The 16,435-nt window shown below is 55.8% G+C and overlaps 1 protein-coding gene across 5 annotated transcripts in view; it reads right to left on the reverse strand.

The window, feature by feature from the left end:
- The window catches only part of ADCY7 (adenylate cyclase 7), a 57,936-nt gene extending 41,758 nt beyond the window's left edge, over nucleotides 1–16,178 (reverse strand). For 3 of the 5 annotated variants that reach the window (XR_007147379.1, XM_047835836.1, XM_047835832.1), the window contains exon 1: nucleotides 3,094–3,273. The gene's annotated coding sequence lies outside the window, so the exon portion shown is untranslated. Of the gene's footprint in view, nucleotides 1–3,093; nucleotides 3,274–15,811; nucleotides 15,850–16,156 lie in introns of those variants that run through there. The other 2 variants (XM_047835835.1, XM_047835834.1) reach the window with 2 other exon arrangements.
- Between the last annotated feature and the right edge of the window lie 257 nt (nucleotides 16,179–16,435).

The following is a 16,435-nucleotide window of genomic DNA, read 5'->3' on the forward strand; positions in this document are numbered from 1 at the left end:
ATGTGGCCGGTTGTGAACTCCGTGGGCAGCGGCAGGTCGAGCCAGATGCCGACAGTTGCTGGGTGGGCGCCCTGCCACCCTCCCTGGGGGGTGGGGGCTGGAAGAGCCCTGTGGGTGAGTGGAGACTGCAAGCCAGGGCAGGGGCAGAGCTGGAGGGCCACCGGGCGGGGGAGCAGGCTGGCAGCACTCAATACACACAGGCCGCCAGGGAAACCCCAGACATGGGTGTGCTGGTCTCAGACGGCTGGGCAGAGTTTTTCATGTATATTCCAGTCCCCCAGCAACCTGCCTGGGCACTGCCACCTCATAGAGGAGGGGACTGAGGGACTGTGAGACAGCAGTTAGCCCAAGGGCTGCAGGCTACCAGGGAGGCCTCTCCCACCTGAAACAGGACAGGCAGAGGAGAGCCCCCAACACAGCTACATGACAGCGATCACACCTCCCCCGGAGCCAGGGCTCTCCTGCACCAGGTGCAACATGTCCCCCCTTGTTTAAGCCTATAACCGCCTGAGCGGGAACCACGAGAGACACAACTTACAGATGCAAGAAACTGGCTCAAATCACCGGGCTCACCTCACATGCTGCTGGAAACAGGCAAAGTGGGGCCCAGAGGCAGGGGGCTGGATCCAAGGACCTCCAGAAGACCCCTGGCTTCTCTGGCTGTTCAGATGTGATGGTCTCATTCACTGAGCCAAACTAACTCCCAGCTCGTAGCTACGCAGGTCTCTTCAAGCACACGAAATGCCTAACAGGCCCACCACCCACGCTTCCCTCCCATCCCTGAGACCCGACCCCACGCAAGGCTGGAATCAGCCACTCCCACTCGAGCGTCCAGCGTGACCCGCTCTGCCTACTCCCTCAGCAGCCCCAGAACAGTCCCAGCTGGGTGAAGCACTGCCCTCTGCCCAGGCCCTGGAAGATGGAAAGTTGCCACCAGCGGACTGTCAATGCGCCCCACACCCCCTTCCTCCAGGACAGGAGAGAGGTCAAGGACACTGAGGGATGGGCCACCCATCACCTCTTGATGACCTCCAGTATGGGAGGATGGCAAGTCATGGAAAATCCAAAGGGTCAGATCATCTACCGCCAGCTGAAGCAGGACCCCAGCACATGACCCAGGAGGCACAGCCCAGCGGCAAGGGAGCCCTGACCCAGCCCCCGCCACCTTGCAGTGGGTGCAGACAAGGGTCAGGCCAGGCCTGCAGGGTGGGGGACCCAACTCAGAGGAACCTGATTCCTCCTTCCCCACGGTGAGGATCATGTCCTACTAACTCTTCAAAGCCACCCAGAGCCCCTGCTCAGCTTTGCCCCACGCAGCCTCTCCAAAGAAGGGGCACTGTGCCCTGACCCCCTACAGGCCTCAGACATGGCGGCTCTCCGTGACAGGCAGTGTATACACCTGGACAGCCCTGGGGACTGACTCGCTGTGTGACCCGGGACAAGAAAGTGCCCCTCTGGGCCTCTGTCTTCTCCTCTGCAAACTGGGGGGCAAAAGGCACCTACCACAGGGTAGAGGTGAGGGGAGCAGGAAATGGGTTAAACCAAGAGTTATAAACGGTAAAGGGGGGTGCATGTTCTCACAACCACATCAAATCTGACCGGTATCTCCTCCTGAAAAGCACCTTTGGCCTATTTAGAAGCCCTGCTCCTGCCCCTTCCTTCCCACCGCTCACTGCCTAGGCCCTCCCTGCACCAGCCCCCATTGCCGTAGGACCCACAGGAAGACCTCCTCTCTTGAGACCCACTCCTGGCAAAGGGGCCCTTCGAGGCCACCCCTCCCCTCCCAGCCCCCAGAAAACGGCTGCCAGTAAACGGCCACTTCTTTTCACTAAAACCTTACAGGAGGCTCTTCCCCCACACAGTTCACACCTTCCCTTCTGAGGGCCCAGAATCCGGAACAATCTGACAGCCTCCCCTCCTCTGCACCCACACCTCACATCAGAAGCCACAGGAAAGCCCCAGAAGGCCCCTAACCTGGAGGTGGGGAGACCCACAGCTTGGTTAGGAACAGACCCTCCCAGAAGAAACCCTCCCAGACTTTCAATTCCGCGGACACATGCACATCCGGCCGAGCCGGTCACTTCACACTTCCTCTTAAGTCTGCTCACTTCTCGTTTCCGTATCTTCTTTAGCTTTGTCCCAGGCAAAGGGACATCATGAAGTCACAGATCCAAGGTCCTATTTATAGGATGTGTTTTTTTTTCCCTTTTCCTAAAACACATTAAAATAGATACCTAACAAATTTTAAGCATGTTCATCCACATACGGCCTAAAACCACCGCAGGGCCCCCGTCTGAGAAAAGCTGGCCTAGTCACTCTCTAGGCGGCCACCCTCAGGCCGTCCACCCGCATGTCTGTGGCAGACAGCCCACGGCCACACAGACATCGGAGCAGAGCCCGCCTGGACTCCGGCCAGGCCTCGGGGCCAGGGGCCCCGTGCATGGAGGCCCAGCCCAGCCCTCTGCTTTCCTCACCCCTCCGCTCCCCTCCCCCAAGCGCTGGCCAGAGAGGAAGCGCCCAGTGTCAGCTGCCCTGAACCCCAGGTAGTGACACAGAAGCGAAGCACCTGATCTGCCCTGTGTACATGTGTTTGGAGGAGCACACAGAATGATCCAGAAGGACCTAGTCCCAGTGGTGCACACTGGTCCCCGGGGGCCTTAGACTGGGAGGGGCTGGAGGGAAAGGGAGACCCTTCCACTTCCCGGGAAATCTTGCTTCTCTGTCTCTGGGGCATGTAGCACTTTCAGAGTTTGTCTGAGGGATATTCATTTTTACTTCACAAAAGAAGTTCGATTGCCCTTCCCCCGACGATCCTTCCGTCACTGAGAACAGAGAAGCGGGTTTGTAAGTGTGAAATTACAACCCTGAAAGGCAGAGCGGGCATCTGCAAGTCCACGGTTCCCAGACCCCTCCCCACCCCGCCCCGCGGTCATGATGGCACCTCCTCGTCAAGCTGGGCAAAGCCCATGACCAGCGGTCTCTGGTCCTGTGTCCGGGAGCCGCCCCACCTCCCGCGGCCCAGACCCTGTCCGGCCCCCGCCCAGCCCGGGGCCGCTGGGACAGATGGCGCCCCGTCCCCACAGCCCGCTTTACCTGGCTCTCCTCCGGGGCCCCTGGACGGCCGGGCCAGGGTCTGAGGAGCCGGCGTGGAGGTGGGCCGTCCCTCGCCCGCCCCTTCTCGGCCCGCGTCCAGGCTCACACATGCGAGGCCGACTTCGCCCGGCTACCTAACGAGAGCAAGTCGCATCTGGGACCCACAACTTCCTGCTCCGCAGCAGCCGCCTCACAAAAGCTACAGCCGAACCCTCAGCTCAGCGCCTCCGGGGCTGTAAGGGGGGGGGTGGGGTGGGGGGGCCCGCTCCCAGCTGCAGCGGGGCCCTCAACACAAGTGGGGGGAGGCATCGGGCCAGGCTCCTGGCTCCAATGACTTCATGGAAATTGGAAGCTTTAAGCTGGAACAATTTTCAACAAGTGAAAATAAAACGAGCACCAAGCCTCCGTTAGAAGGCCCGAGACGACGGCTGGAGGCCAGGAGCAAATGCATCCTTGATGAGCATTAAAAGTGAGAGAGCAGCCTGGCACAGAGCCTCGTGCTGGTTCTGCCACTCACAGACAGGCCGTGAGCCTCAGTTTCCCCACCCACCTAGTGAGGGGGCTTCATCCGTCTCTGAGAGGCCAAAGGTCTCCAGCCTCATCTGCTGCCTTTCCATCTCCCAGCTGCCCCCATGCCTGGAGCCCCTATTCCAAGCAGCTCGAGCCCCCAAAGAATCCCAACAGCCCTGGGCCCCAGGATGCCAGGAATCAAGCCCCTTCTGCTTTGCCAGCCCTCAGTTTCCCCCACTGGGATCATGTGGTGCTCAGCTGTGAGGCGGCAGTTATGAAGGGCTGGGAAGCAGGGAGCGGAAGCCTCCCAAGACAGAGGAAGAAGGCACTGCTGGTCCTCAGTCACCTGCTGAGCATGTGACCTGGGGGCCTGGGATCACTTTCTACCTTTTATCCTGACAGCAGAACCTACTGTTTGGTAACAAAGTGGAGAACAGAGCCCGATTTTCCCAGCTCACACTCCCACCCTCCCCAGACCCCCCTTTCAGCTCCCTTCTCAGAGGAGGCAGTGGTCAGACCCTTCCCTTCCAACCTGCTACATCCCCAACCCTGGCCACTGGGCACCTGACACCCCAGCCCTCAGACAGACTTCAAGGTCCTGGCAGACAGGATCTGTGCACACAAGCTAATGTGCTTTATGACCAGCATTTAGACACTGACTGTGTGCTGGCATTGGGGACGGCCTCACATAACTGCCCATCAGCTCCATGAGGAAGGTCCTGCTATTATGCCCCTTCTACAGAGCAGGAAACTGAGGCTCAGAGACGCCACTCACTTGCCCAAGCACACACAGCTAACAAAAGGCACAGCCAGGATTCAAACTCAGGTCTATCTGACTCTGTGGTCAAACACTCACCCGTGACCATCCTGGGGCCAAAGAAAGGCTTCCCTGAGGACAGGCTACTCCAAGCCCCACTACCCCCTCCTCAGTGGGTACCCTCACCAGAGACCTCTAAGCCCTGGTACTCAGCGCTCCTAAACTTGCCGAACAAACTCCCCCAAAGGAGGGGCAAGCTCAGGCTTTCTCAGCATCAGCCCAGGAACTGGTTTCTGTTCACTCCAGGTGCCAGGGCGCAGGCATGGCCCCGACCCTCTTCTGTTCCTCTCAGGAACACCTGCCCTCCTCCCCATGGGCAGGACCCCTCTCTGGTGCTGCGGACACAAATGTGACTTGGACACAGCCCCCATCAGCCAAACCCCCAGGCTGAGACATGCCCACAACGGCTTGCCCAAAGGTCTGGGACAACCACCCATAAAGACAAGATATGTGGTCCGGAGCTCAGGGTGGAGAGACCTCAGCCACCTGGGAGCCACAGGCTGTAGAAAGTGGCAAGGCCACGAAACAGTGGGCAAGAGGGCGTAACACCGTAGCAAAAACAAGGCAGACAGGGCTGTCAGGCGGCCAAAGGACAAATAATGCAGAGCCCGGAGCCAACAGCTTGGCCTCGTTTGACACCAGATGACAAGCCCCTCCCTCGGGAAGAAACCCCATAGCACCCATCGCATTTCGGACTCCAGGTAGGCTTCTGGGAGGGGGTGTGAGCAGGGAAATACTTTTTCCTTCCCCTAAAGTCAGGGGGCTCACCATACCCGGAAAGGGGTCTGAGCAACCAGGCTGGCGATTTACCAAGCCAGCCTCTTGTCCCACGGATGCGGGATGAAGAAGCTTCAGAGCAACAGAGTCAGAGACCCCCTGAGCAACCTTGGCAGCCCAGGAACCCACCTGTAAAGTCACCCAACTCCTCAGAAGGCTGGGAGGCTTATGTGAGAAATGCGTATAAGGCACATAGTAAGCGCTAAGTTAAAGTCAGAAGCGGAGGGAGGCCAGAGGGTGTTCTTTCAGTTCCAAACCCCAGATCCCACTCCACTGCATGCCTGCCCTGGTCAGAGGCCTTCCGTGGCTTCTCTGTGCCTCCTGAGTCAAGTCCTGGCTCCTCCTCCTGACCCCCTACAACTCATCTTTCCATTCTCCCTGATTAGGAGTTAGAAGGCCCTAGCTCCATCCTGTAACTTGTAACCAGTTGCATGACTTCAGCCAGCCCCTTCTCCCCTGGAAACCCAGTTTCCTGCCTGTTGAGTGAAGGAGTGAGCAGAGCGTGTCCCTATGTTCCCAGCCTGGGAAAGAAAAGGATCCCAGCACATCCCCGAGCCCACATTCCACACCTCGTTCTTTCATGTCCTGACTCAGACCACCAGGGCACAGCCAAAATGAAATGGTCAAAAATGCCACCCATTGGGGCGCCTGGGTGGCTCAGTCGGTTGAGCGTCCGACTTCGGCTCAGGTCATGATCTCACGGCTTGTGAGTTCGAGCCCCGCGTCGGGCTTAGAGCCCGACTTAGAGCCCGACCTCCAGCTTAGAGCCTGGAGCCTCTTCAGATTCTGTGTCTTTCTCTCTCTCTGTGCCCCTCCCCTGCTCACACTCTCTCTCTGTCTCTCAAAACTAAATAAACATTAAAAAAATAAAAATGCCACCCATCTTGCCAAGACAAGTACAAAGGTCACCTCTTCCAGGAAGCCTTCGCCAGTGTCCCATCATTACCGCCTTTGGGCCACACAGTGCCACGGGCCTCTCCAGAGACGGTTTACAGTGCTACCCTCCTTCTGCAGCATCCACTTCCACTCTGGTAACAGCTCCTTGTTCCTGTGGGGAACCAGCCCTTCAGGGGTGGGCCCAGGACCACTGTCCAGTGAGGAATGGGCATGGAACTTGATCGAAGTGGCCCAATGAGATTCAGTTCTGGGACTTCCGTTGGAACTATGTGGGAACAAGATGCATGCCATCTCTGCCACTCTGGTAGGCAGCCTCCAAACGAGGCCGACTCAGTGTTCATGCCCCTCCTGTACTACCTTCAGAAGCAACAAAAGAGTGTAGAAATCACAACGCGTGACTTCTGAGGTCACGAAAGACACAGTGGCTTCCACCCTGGCCCCCTCTTGGCTCACTGGCTCTGGGGCAAGCCAGACACCATGTTGTGAGGACGCTCAAGCAGCTCTGCGGCAGGGAACTGAGGCCCCTCCCTCCAGCCAGCCCCACACCGCCAGCCCTGTGGCTGAGCCACCTTGGAAGCAGAGCCTCCAGCTCCGGTCACAGGTAGAATGATTCCCTGTGGCCACAGCGTCCCTGCCTGCTCAGGAGCGACCAAGTATCACCTCTTCTCTCCCATGAGACGCACCTCTCCCCAGCACCAGGCACTCCAAAGGCCCTCAGGGACATTTCTGCCTAATTGATCCACACTCAGATTCTCCCAACAAGAGCATAGAGCAGAAACCCAGCACCCCCTCTGTGGCACCAGCAGCGCGTATGTCCCCTTTTGCCCACCTGCCTGGGAAGACAGAGCAGGCTGGCTTAGCACTGGGAAGGCCCGTCTACTGGCCCCAGCTCTTCCAGGCTCACTGAAGCAGACACAGCCCTGTGGCCCCATTACTCACCCTACTCCCAGAATCATCTTTCACACTCGGCGGGGCCAGGGGTGAGGGGGGGTGCATTCCAAAGCATCGACTCACCTCCAGCCCCTCTGCCTTCATCTCTTCCTGGCTGTGGGCTCAGGGATGTGCTGGGATCCCTTTCTTTCCCAGGCTGGGAACATAGGGACACGCTCTGCTCACTCCTTCACTCAACAGGCAGGAAACTGGGTTTCCAGGGGAGATGGGGCAGGCTGAAGTCATGCAACTGGTTACAAGTTACAGGATGTAACCAGTGGTCCTGAGGGGCGACTTGGGGTGAGCCTCAAAGCCACTCCAAATAAACACATGTGCTAAGTAAACAGCACCTTAGCTATTAAACTCAGCCTCTCTCAACCACTGTCCTTCCTTGTGCAGAAATCTGCCGCCTGTCACAGGGCCAATGCCAGGACAAGGAGAGATGAACAACACCACATCATGTTGGTGGCACGGCCTACCAGAGCCCAGGGGGCTGGCTCCCACGACCCTGACGGCCCCAGCCCCTGCCAGACTCGGGCGACGGGGCTTTGGAGAAGGAAAGGGGCAGCCAGGGTCACAGTGCGTTGAGCAACAGCAGAGAATCCTCAAAGAACAGATGTGAAAGCTACCGCCCTGCCAACCAAAAGTCCTGATTTCCTTTGAAAAACTTGGCAGCTGGGCCTCGCCAGCAGCCGCCTGTCCTCCCCCACGCCCGGCTCTGCTGTGAACTGCTAAGGGGCAGGGAGGAAGGCCATGCTCCCCGCTACAGTCCCCAGGAAGGGGGTCACCACCGTGATGCCGCAGCGGGAAAACGCCAGCCCACGGACCCGCACGTCGGGTGCCATCTCTCATTTAACAACACCACAGACGTGCATATAGTTGTTTGCACACAAGAAAATCTAGAAGGATGTACGTAAATCTTGGGCGTTATCACCAAGTGACAGAACTTAGCAGTTTTATTTTCAGATCTGTCTTATTTATGACTTTTTTCCAATTTTCTCTAAAGAAAAGAAACTACCCATGTTATTAAAAGGTACCAGGTAAAACTACTATGAAGAAAAAAAACAGGAATAAAAAAATATATAACAACATCCCGAGCTGGAAGTACTACCCCAATGCCAAACTCAGCCCCACTTGTAAACAGGTGGAAAACGGAAAGGTTTATAATTTAAAATGCTACTACCTTAAAGCCACAGGGCGTCATTGGCTGCCAGCATCACAAAGGAGATGCAAACCTCCCAGCAGAAGTCTGCAACCCTGCCTCTGTCTCCAGTGTACTCTTGTGCAAACCGAAACTGAATTAGATCAAGCCTCCAGATCCAACTACATATTTCCAGGAGGTTCACAGGAAGAAGGAACGTGTTACACATGATAGAAGCTCTACTGTAGGAAAAGGGACCCAGCTTCTGCTTCAATAAATAAATAAATAGATAGATAGATAGATAGATAGATAGATAAAAAATAAAAAATAAAAAAAATCAACATGGCACCTAGGAGAGAATGAATGAGTATCAATCCTACAGAGGAAAGAAGACTTGAGAACAATACCATGCAATCTCATTATATAGACTTTATTTGGACTCAAATTTTTATTTTTTTATTTTTATTTATTTATTTTTTGGACTCAAATCTTTAAAAACTAAAATACAGGGGCACCTGGGTGGCTCGGTCGGTTAAGCGTCTGACTTCAGCTCAGGTCATGATCTCACGGTTCATGGGTTCAAGCCCCACATCAGGCTCCATGCTGAACACTCGGAGCCTGGAGCCTGCTTCAGATTCTGTATCTCCCTCTCTCTCTGCCCCTCCCCTGCTCATGCTCTCTCTCTCTCTCTCTCAAAAATGAAAAAACATTAGGAAATTAAAAAAAAATAAAATATATATTTGATGTGTATAGAACAATTGGAAATTTGAACTTTGAATGGATACTTACAATCTTAAGAGACTATTGCTAGGTTTTAGGGGTGGTAATAATACTGGGAGGGGGGCTAGTCCTTATCTTGTAGTAACATATATGACAACTTTAAATTTTCTTTGGTGTTTGTTTATTTATTAATTTGGGGAGAGAGAGAACATGAGCAGAGGAGCAGCAGAGAGAGAGGGAGAGAAAGACAGAATCCCAAGCAGGCTCCACAAGGTCAGCACAGAGCCCAAAGTGGGGATCTCACCAACCCTGAGATCATAACCTGAGCCAAAATCAAGAGTCACATATTCAACCAACTGAGCCACTCAGGCGCCCCTATATACACTACAATTTGTACAGAGTAAGTGATAGGTCTGGAGGGGACAGCAAGTGGGAGCAGGGATGACTCCAGGCTGGCCAAGAGCTGGAAAGGGTGGCAGCTAGCCGATGGGTATACGGGGGTGGTCACGCTGTTCTGTCTTCCCCTGTAGACATGTAATTTTTCCACAGTGAAATGCTGAAACAGCTCTGGCACCTGTCGTCTCATTTGAGTGTCAGCAGTGAAGGGGTCCACTCACGAGCGGGGGGGGGGGGGGGGGGGGGGGGGAGTTGTCTCAGAACTAGAACCTAGTGACAAAACCAGACTCACGCCTGCTCCCTGCTGGAAGGGGGATGGGGCTGGGCGGAGACAGCTCCCCACCCCGCAAACCACCAAACCAGGGTGAGCTTCCAACCTGAACCCCAGACCGCTCTGCAGGAAGCAGGGGCGGCTGCAGGGTCCCAGGCTCCAACAGTCACCACCAGCACCGGGCACAGGCACACGGCCTCCTTGGCCTCCGCCTCCGCTCACCTCCCCCACGGGAGCTTAAAGGCTTCCAGTACCAGCCAGCGACAATGAACCCCTCTCCCCGCAAAGCCCCTCCCCGTCTCATCCTCGGACCACAAAGCAGTTTCCAGGGGGCGGAGCGCCCTCCACGCCCCCAGACGCCGCCTTCCGCAAACCTGCGTCCTGTCTGCAAAGCCGCCCTGGCGTCATTTTACCCTCCGGGAGAGAATCCCCACACCTCGCTGCCGGCTCTTCAGGGGACCGCTCCTACTGCAAAGCTATCAGGCACAACCTAGATGTCCAGCCACAGGGCACGGAGAAAATCCACCAGGGCGGCTCGTGTAGCAGATGCTGGGCCGGCCTGAGGGGTCTGAGAAGCCCAGCGACGGCACTCACAAAGCGTGGGGGCGCGTTGGACACACCGAACTTTCCTTAGAGGACAGTGAAGAAACTTGTCATGAGCAGTTTGTTTTCGTGTCCTTTGTTTTAAAAAAAAGAAAAAGTCCTCTGGAAGGACATACGCTGGTACGTTAGTGGGTTACTTCAAAGAGTACAGATTCTAGTTTTTGTCCTCACTTTATTGCTTAAGTTTTCTGATCTTTCAATAATAAATGTGAATTATTTCTGTAATTAACATAAAAAATTAAAGCCACTTAAGATGCCAGCTGATTTTGTCCTCCTCCTGGGAACACAGCACAGAGCCTTGGGCCGAGGAGGGAGAGGTTGAATGGCTATGGGCCATCTGAAGGTCACATTGCCTTGCTAAGCCTCAGTTTCCCCATCTGTTGGGGAGACTCACCAAGTGAGCTCCTCCCACCATCCCCATGGAGCCTGCTCCCTCCTCTGTGAGATGGGGACTCTAAGGCATACATACCTACAAGGTCATGTGGACAATGCCTGCCCAGCCTTGCCCTCCTGCAGTCCCTGTGGACAGGCTTGCCCATTTCTGACCTTCGTGTATGCCTTCTCCTCCTGGGCACCTACTGACCCTGCACCCAGGCTGGTGGGGAACCAGGGGCTTCAGAGGCTGGACACTGGGGCAGCCACATATGCAGAAATCCACCCTGCTCAAGGCTGACATGCTGTCCCCTTGAATCCTTCTGATCACCCTCCAGAAAGGTGGTAAAACCCCATTTTATGGAGGAAGAACTAGGGGTCCAGGGGGTATAAATGACTACCCACCTACACACACCAAGCCGAGATGAAGACTGCAGGCTGGGAACCCTTCAGTGAGTTCCTCCAGCACTCAAGTCATGGGGCGGGGGCAGAGGGGTGGTGGGGTGGGGGTGTCAGCCAACCATTCCATGCATCCCTTTGGAAAAGCCAGGCACACTGCTTAGGGCTGCAGGTAGGATTGAGGGAGGACCGAGCTATGACAGGGCATAGCAGGCTGAAGCCACAAAGCCTCAGGCTCCTCTCCCTCCTCCCTGGCAACCCCCAGCGCCGCCCCCCCCCCCCCCACACACACACATAATACACACAGTGGTTACTTGAGTATGGGCCCTGTAGCACCCACTGGATGGAGAAGGGTGTGGGAGGATGCTCTGGCCACTATGCTGGAGGGGACCCCAGCCTTGGGCACTACAGGACGGCAAACTCAGAACCCCAGAGGCCAGACAGGATATCACAAGTGAGACTGGCTGGCCTCGTGGGAATGTAGGCAGTGCTACAGGCCCTGTGAATTGGCAAACGAGACTAGAAATCTGGGTTTTTGTGTAGAATCCCATAATTATGGATTCTGGCAACGAATCCAAACTAATTTGTACACAGTTCCCCTATCAGCGCTCTGGACTCACTGCTGTGTGACCCGGAGCAAACCACTTAACCTCCCTGGACTTCAACTGTGTCATGTATAGAGTGGAAAAATCACACAGGTTACTGTGACAATAAGATACACTTTGCCCATACTAATGACAATAAAAGGCAACAGTGACAATAACAGCTAATGTGTCCTGAGTGCCAGGCACCATTCTAAGTAACATGAATCAATCTAATTTCACTCTGACCATTAGATAGGAATTTTTTTTTTTAATTTTTAACGTTTATTTATTTTTGAGACAGAGAGAGACAGAGCATGAACAGGGGAGGAGCAGAGAGACAGGGAGACACACAGAATCCGAAACAGGCTCCAGGCTCTGAGCTGTCAGCACAGAGCCCGACGCGGGGCTTGAACTCACAGACCGTGAGATCATGACCTGAGCCGAAGTCGGACGCTTAACCGACCGAGCCACCCAGGCGCCCCGATAGGCATTTTTTTTTTTAACTCTGTATTTTGAAATAAGTACTACTTTCAGAAAAGTTATAAGAAAGGCACAAGGAGTTCCCCTACACTTTTTTTTTTTTTTTTTTGCAGTTTTGCCTATTTCTGTCATTTTGTCTCACTTTATTATCTGTCTGTATAGGTGTTTCTCATCAATATTTGAACTGTGTCCCTCTACCCCTAAATACTTCAGTGCATATTTCCTAACAACAAGGACCCATATAGATAGTTACCAGGATATTTAACATTGATACAATGCTTTTTATCTATAGTTCATATTCAGTTTCATCAACTGTCCCAATAATGTCCTTTACACGATTTTTTTTTTTCCAGCTTGGGTTTCACATACTGCATTTGGTTGTCCTGTCTCTTTGGTTAACTTTAATCTGGAACCGCTCCTTGGCCTTCAAGATAATTGCTCTTAGTGTCCCCATTTCATAGATGAGAAACCAGCTCAGAGAAGTTGAAGCACTTGCCCAAAGTCACACAGCCAGGAAATGTGGAGCTGAGACTCAAGCCCCAGAAGTCCCCTCCAGAGGTTGCCTTCTTGTCTGACAGGCACAGGCCTTGCAAATAATAGCCTTTGTTGTTAATAGCTGAAAACAGTGGCTCCCTCTGCAAACAGCCACCTCACTCAGCAGGTGGTCATTAACTGAAGGAGTGGCCTCCTGCTGCCAGCTCTGTGCACCTGGCAATGGCCCTGGCCCAATTCCCACCACTGCACCCTGTGGCGCTCCATTTAGCCCCCTCTATAATAAGCTGGAAGACAGAGAGGGCAGTGGAAGGCTGAGGGTGGAAGGGACGGCTGAGGTGCCTTTCTTCTTCCCCCTATTAAAGTGACAATTCAGGCTCAAATGTCCATGTCCAAAAGGCAGAGAAAGGCAAATGTCCCAGAAACAAAGCCTGAGGTCAAAGGGGTCCCCAGGCCAGGTCCCTGACCCACCGACCCAACCCCCCCACCAGCACTGAATGGAACCCCTGAGGTCAGCTGTCTAAGAGGGGGCTGATCCCACACACTCTGCTTCCTCAGTGAGGACCCTCAGGGATATGAAGTCATCAAGTGCTCTCTGGGCCCAGAGCCCCTATCCTCAATTCCAATCTAGGCCAGGCAGCAGCTTAGGAAACCACTCTCTTTGGCTCCCAAATGGATGTGGCTCAGGGCCTGGAAGCTTCCATCACCCCGAGCTCCCATCCACCTGCCAGCCAGCCCTCAGCAGCCCCCCAACAGGTGGTCGTGAGCCACAGATACCCTCCGGACTCACAGTGGGAGAGACAACACTGCCAACAAGAAGTTCTGCAACAGACCAGCTAGGATGTGGTCTTCTGCTGGAGTTCCAGGCAGTTCTGTTAGTTCTGAGGCTAATCTGTGCTGAAATATTCAAAATCCTAGGACCTTCCCATTGGACACCCTATTAAATTTGCAAGTTTATGTCTGCCCCCAGACCAGACCTGCAAACTCTGGTGAAAGTTCCAGAGGCAGCAAGAACTGCCAGAATTTCTCCAGAGCAAATGAAAAGGGAAGAACGTTTTGCCTTTCTTCCTCATTGCAGACAACTTTGAAAATACAGAAAGCATGAATGAGAAAATGATCTATCACCAGATTCCCCCAAAGACGTCCCAGTGTGGCCTCTCGCTGTCCATCCTCCTCCACTGTCCAGTGCACAGACTGGCCCGCCTGCTGTGTGAGGCTCTCCCTACAGAGGTGTTTGGGGTCAAGGTGCAACCACTTTGTCTCCCCAGTGGGCTAATGGACTTAGGAGGGCAGGTCCCCTGCCTAACTCAGCTCTTTGCCTCCTGCCCAGGCTGGCCACTTGAGGCTCCCTTACTGGAGTCAGCCATGGACCACTAGAAGCCACTATCCCCCAACACCAGTTCCTGTGTGCCCAGGTACAGAGGAAAAGGATCCAAGAGGTGGGGATCAGCAGCAAAGCCCCACAGCACCCTCAGGTAACAGGTAGGAACAGGAGGAAGGGAGAGGTGGCCAGGCAATGTGTTTTCCCCTTGGGGAGCATTTGAGACTCTTCCTGTTGGGGTAGGGTCAGGCTCCTGATGTATACTCCAACAGATTTCACCAGAGCCACACCAGAACAGGATGGAAAAACCAGAAGCCAGGCCCTAGTCCCAGATCCAGGACTGACTTGTTACGAGACCTTTGATGACCTCAGCTTTCCCACCTATAGATGGGGCTAGTCATTCCAGCCCTAACTCACAAGATCAGATGATACAAGGGATGTTCCAGGGCCCTGTAAGCCATCTGGCCTCAGAAATCGGAGAAATCCCACCTCTCCCTGCCCTCCTCCATAAAGGGCCCAAGAGCTCAAAAGCCTGAGAACATCGAGGGCTGAGGGAAGAGAACCCAACGTGTGTGTGTAGATCCTGAACATTCAGCACTAAGGGAGGCACCTAGTATCCACCTCTGCTGCCCCCACCCCACCCCAGGCGCAGCTGGCCACTTCTGTGCGGCCTCCTAGCCACACCTGGGGTCTGCCCTGCACAGCCCAGGTCCACACCAGACAAGTTCTCCTCCACTATGAAGGCAGCTGCCCATGTGTCAAAGCAGGGACTGAATAACAGCCCCAAAGCCCCCTCAGTCTCATGCCCTGCGACCACTGCAGTCCTGTTGGTCATTCATTCGTACCTCTGTTGAGCATCACCCCGGACCAGGTCTGAGGGTGCTTCAGTACGCTGGTCCAGATCTGGATGTTCTCTGCACAGCCCAACCACCCAGGACAGCTGTGTTCCTCATCTGAAAGGCTCCAATTCTAGTAATGGGGCCTACACTCTCATGTCCAGCCTTGACTCAGAAAGCACATGAGTTCTTGGCCTTTGAGGGAGGGGACGCCACATAAAAACCAGAGAGAAAAGACGTCAAGCCCCACTGAAAAAGGCTCCAGCATCTGGGCCCCAACCAGGGTCAACCCACTTTCTTCAGTGAAAGGGTTAGCTTTTAGGTTTCCCCCAGTGGGGATCCAAGGCAGGGGCCAGCAGCTGCTTGCCTTGCTGGCTTTCCCATCCCCACCCCCCATTAATTGGTGAGGGGTCCTGCTCACCCTGGGCTGTGGTTGAACTGCATCCAACCCCATGCCCGCGTCTGGACCTCACTGAGCCTTCTCCCCTTGAGGTATTTTTACTTTAAACAGCTCTAATGGCCCCCAGAGTCCCGGGCCTTGTCCAAGTCTGGGAAACCTAACCAACCAGCCCCCTCTGTACCATCACAAGCCAACCAGCTTGCCAACAGAGGTCCGAAGGTGACGGGCCCGGGGTGGAGGGCGGGGAAGGCCCACAGCCGTGCCTCTCTGGCAGGTCTCAGTTTTGCCATCCGGAAAGTGGGGCTGGGCCCCAGCTCCTCCCAGCGGGGTCTCTGTCTGGGAAGCGTCTCCCCCCGCCCCAGCTGGGAGGGGGTAGAGGGCCCAGAGAGGGAGCATCCGAGAAGACCCACCCCAAACCTGGGGAGGAGGAGGAGGAGGAGGAGGAGGAGGAGGAGGAGAGGGCAGGGAACGGGGATGACTCCGAGGGTCTGGGGGCCGCCCCGCCCGGCCTCCGGCCTCCACTCCCCCTCCCTCGGAGGCTCCGCCGGCCGACACCGCCCCCGCCCTACACCCCCCCGGGGTCTCCGCCTGGGTGGGGCCGGGCCGTCGGGCGGCGAGCAGCGCGCAGACACCCCGTGCGACACCCCCCACGACGCGGGGGCCCGGGGACGCGAACGGCGGCGCGCGCTCCCCCACCCGGGGCCGCTGCCGCCGCTCCTCCCCCCCCGCGCTGGGGCCAGACCTCAGCCGCCGCCGCCTCGGCCTCGCTCACCTGCCGCCGCCTCTCCCGCTGGCGCTCTGGCCGCCGCCGCCGCCCGAGTGGCCGCGCCGGCCGCGGGCGGGATCCTGCAGCGCGGGCGGGGGCGGCGGAGCGGACGCAGGCGCCCCCAGCTGGCCGCCCGAGCCCCGAGCCCAGAGCCCCGGGCCGCGGCAGGGTCCGACGCCCGGTCCCCATTCAGGCGCCGCGGGCCACCGCCCTGCTCGATTTTCACCAGAAATGCCGAGGACGACCACCCTGGCCCCCCGCCCCCGCCAGGCCCCCTCAGAACGTGAGCAGGAAACCAAACCTTTTCCAAAATTACTGTTTTCTCGAAGTCCCGCACGTGTTTGGACGCACCTGGTGCTGCTCCACCCCCAGAGGGAAACACTTTCTAGCAAACTCGTTCAACTGTTTCTGCTCCAGATCGGTCCTCTCTCCCTCCAGGAACGCCCCTTTCTAGAAGGAACTATAGACTTCGGGCTAATGCACTGCTGCCAAGATGAAGGAAGCTTAGGTTGAAACTTTCTGCCTCTCTCAACTCCTGGGGGGTCCGGAGGTGGGAACCGCCCTGAGCACCGGAGACAAAGCCGCCTAAGAAAGTAGGTATCCTCAGAAGGTAGGCGGCTAACCCCATGG

This window comes from Prionailurus viverrinus, chromosome E2 (assembly GCF_022837055.1).
Source record: "Prionailurus viverrinus isolate Anna chromosome E2, UM_Priviv_1.0, whole genome shotgun sequence".
Taxonomy (NCBI): domain Eukaryota; kingdom Metazoa; phylum Chordata; class Mammalia; order Carnivora; family Felidae; genus Prionailurus; species Prionailurus viverrinus.